Here is a 3,948-nt window from a genome sequence, read left to right as displayed (position 1 = left end):
ATAGATGAACACGGCTTGATGGAGTAATTTGGTTTAATGTTTTTGTAGATGTTAGAAGGGATGCCATTAGGTTTATTTATGATTCTGTTTCAGGGGTGGTGAATCCTGCTTTATCGTAGTCTAAGGTGCCAATCCAGGGCACCCACCAAACAGGCGTCAAGGGGGCAGGAGGGAATAGGACGGGCGATTCCCTTCTTGAGGTGCACTGGGGGGTGGGAGTATGGTATGGGTATGGAGGGTGGTGAGGTATGCACGGTTCCTCACGTGAAATGATAGGAACACATTGTAGTACCTTAGCGGTGTTAAGCAGTATTTGTACGAAAAGGGATTTGGATTTATATATGGCAGCTAAAAAGCAGTTCTAATTTTAGAATGTGTTGGGGGTCAATAAAGGTTATTTCATGTAATATAAATGGTCTGTCTAATAGGCACAAGTATTTGGCCGAAGCTATCTGGCTAAAAGCGTTAAATCCAAGTGTGGTTTTTTTGGGCAAGAGACTCCTTTGAAGTCAAGGATCCTAGATTATTCGTTCATCCTTTCTTTTACATGCCATCTTTTGAACAGATGGGGCGGTCTGTGGTGGAATTGCCACATTTTTCTTTAAAACTATGAATTGGGAAATAATCTTGGGAGTTGTCTATTAGTGACAGCTTGCCTGAATTAGAAGACTTTAACTTTCTAAACTACTATGCCGCAATAGAGTATGAGACTTCATCTTTACAACAGATCTATACATTATTAATTGGATCTTTTGGCTCAATTGCTCTTTTCCTCCCGCCGCCATCAAGGGTCGCATGCACGCTCCCGGAAAGGGCTTGTCCCAATCTGCATTGCCGTACAGGCGAAGCGTGCCAACTTGGTTGAAGCTCACATCGGATGATGTGAAGGAACAGATTTTCAAGCTGGCAAAAAAGGGTCTTACTCCTTCCCAAATTGGTGTGATTCTGAGAGATTCACATGGTGTTGCTCAGGTTCGCTTTGCTACTGGCAACAAAATCCTGAGAATACTTAAATCCAAAGGACTTGCCCCAGACCTTCCCGAGGATCTGTATCATTTGATCAAGAAGTCTGTTCCAGTGCGCAAACATCTAAACCGTAAGTACATGGATGCTAAATTTCGTCTCATTCTGATCGAAAACAGAATTCACAGGCTGGCCCGCTATTACAAGACTAGGAGAGTGCTACCACCAAACTGGAAGTATGAATCTTCAACGGCTTCAGCCCTGGTAGCATAATGATTTTTTGCTGTGCTAAATAAACTTTTCAACTGAAAATAAATAAATACATTAGAAGGCGATTTAAATTTTCTTCGGAACCCCGAATTGGATGCGTAATTTAAAGATAAAAACCAAGAAAAACCCAAATCAGTAGTGATGATCAAGAGGTTCAAGTTAGATTATGGCCTATTAGAGTCTTGGCGGGCAAAGAATCCTAGAAACTGACCCTTTACCTCTTTTTGAAGCAATTTAATTCAGTTTCAAGGATTGACTGATTTTAATTTCTCAGTATCTAACCAGAATGGACACAGCAATCCTTGGAAATCGGTTTTCATATCACTCGCTTGTTCCATCCAGCAGGGGGTTAACTTTAATAGATCTCTACTATATGATGAGAAGTAGAAAAACAAAACAAGTCTAGTTATCGAGGAATTCTTTAGGCTCAATGCTAATTTACTTATTTTCAGGTCAGGTAATTGTTTTTAAGACGAATAAAAATAAATGTCATATTCTTGAGATTAAGAGATTACAAGAAAATGTGGAAAGGAAAATAAGACTACATTTACAGCCCCACTCACCCTTTCCCAGTAAGGCATTAATCCAAGCTAGGCAAGAGCTTTGTGACTTCTTTCTAAAGGAATAACTGCTAAATGAGAGGACCGCCCTACAGAAAATGTACAAAGAAAGTGAGCATGTGGCACGGGTTTTAACTTGATCCTCAATTAATGAATGTTTTGCTCTCCGAAAATCATTGGCAAATGTATAATCACAATCAGTTATATATGTGCTAGTATTTATATTATGGGATCAATTTGCCTCAGGCATTTAGAGGCAAGTTGGTGGCTATAGCAGTTTATTTATGGATTTTTTGCACTGTTTATTAATGCTGTTCTCTGGGAAACATCTATGTTTATACATCAGTACTGTGTTCAAAGCTTCTGTTTATATCATATGCTTTGGGTATGTCCAAAATAAATCCTGAGATCTTATTTTCTTATGTATAAATGGTACTACATAAATAAATTAAATAAAAACAAACTTCAGTAACACTCTTACTGGTGGATATATCTAAATGCAGATTCCTCACCTTTAGTGAATTCGCCAGGCATCAGTTGTACTGCTCCATGATGACTTTGTACCACCCTGGAAATGACTGAGGGGCATATAAGAACAAGTTACTTACCTTCAATAATGCTTTTTCTGGTGGATACAGTATCTACCTGTGGATTAGTCACCTTTTGAATTATCCCAATGCGCAGCATTATACTGACACTTTTCTCCTTCTCTCTCCCATGTCGACGAGGACGTCACAATAGAACGGCTCCACACCCGACTCCAAGTGATGTTATCGGAGCCATAAGAAGACCTTGTCGGCGTGCTGATGTCGGTTCTACCCATTTTGTCCGTGCCATCAATGCGAAATGGGTGAACTAACAACATTTCCACAAGTATACATAGCATACAACACACAACCAAATAAGGAAATACAACACCATAGATATTTCCCAAATCTAAATAACCTCATGATCAAAGTAGAAAATCACATAAAACATAAGTATGGAAGATAATACAATCTTTAATTATTTTGGGTATAAGCAGTCAGGAAAAGAGGAGGTGGGTAGGTCAGTGAGGAATCCACAAGCAGATACTGTATCCATCAGAAAAAGTATTACCAAAGGTAAGTAACTTGTTGTTCTGATGGATAAATCTGCCTGTAGATTCATCACCTTTTGAATAGAATCCCCAAGCAGTCCCACTCTTGGAGAAGGGTGCCTGCCTGCCTATACTAAAAAATCCTTTAACACAGAACAAACAATGTGGCTGCCCCTCCTCACTTCCGAATCCAACCAATAATGCTTTGCAAAAGTGTGGAGGGAGACCCAAGTTGCCGCTTTGCAGATGACAACCACAGGGACACAAATACCTTCAGAAGGCTCCTTCTTGGCCATGGCATAGCAAATCTTAATGCACAGGATTATTCACCTGGACAGCATTCTTTTGTGGACAGGCTTACTCTTCATCTTACCCATATAGCCGATGAATAGTTGATCATCCAGCCTGAATTCCTTGGTTCTATCGAAGTAGAATCTCACTGCCCACTTGGGGTCCAAACGATGAAGCCTCTCCTCCTCCTTAGAAGTTTGAGGGGGAGGGTAGAAAGTAGGTACGGTAGTGGACTGCCCCAAGTGGAATGGAGTGACTACTTTAGGCAGGAAAGCAGCTCTGGTTCTTGGAACCATTTTATCTGCATGGAAAGATGCAGGAGGAGGCTTGGAAATAAGAGCTTGCAATTTACTCACCCTCCCAGCTGATGTGATTGCCACTATAAATATAGTTTTAAATGGGAGAAACCTTAAAGGGCAACTATGCAAGGGTTCAAAGGGCGAACCCACCAAAAACATAAGAACTATATTCAAATCCCACTGAGGCATAATAAAGGAAGTGGGAGGAATCCTATTAGTGAGACCCTTAATGAATCTCGTAACTACAGGCGATTCAAACAGTGAGGGTTGATATGGCAAACGAAGAAAAGCCGACAAGGCAGATAAGTAACCGTAACAGTTGCCACAGTACAACACTGTTGCACCACGGAAAGAGAAGAACTCAGAATATCAGATAAATGGGCATTCAAGGGATCAATTGATTTCTCTCCACACCATTTCACAAACTTAGCCCACCTACCAAGATAGACAGATTTGGTGGAGTGTCTTCTGGCTGATAAAATAACGT

General features: G+C 40.6%; 1 pseudogene; it reads left to right on the top strand.

Annotated features, from left to right (window-relative positions):
• Positions 1–770: 770 nt before the first annotated feature.
• LOC146833472 (small ribosomal subunit protein uS15 pseudogene) lies at positions 771–1,267 on the top strand (annotated as a pseudogene).
• Positions 1,268–3,948: the final 2,681 nt, after the last annotated feature.

This window comes from Triturus cristatus, chromosome 4_2 (genome assembly GCF_964204655.1).
Source record: "Triturus cristatus chromosome 4_2, aTriCri1.1, whole genome shotgun sequence".
Lineage (NCBI taxonomy): Eukaryota > Metazoa > Chordata > Amphibia > Caudata > Salamandridae > Triturus > Triturus cristatus.
This window is presented reverse-complemented; position numbering and strand designations above follow the sequence as displayed.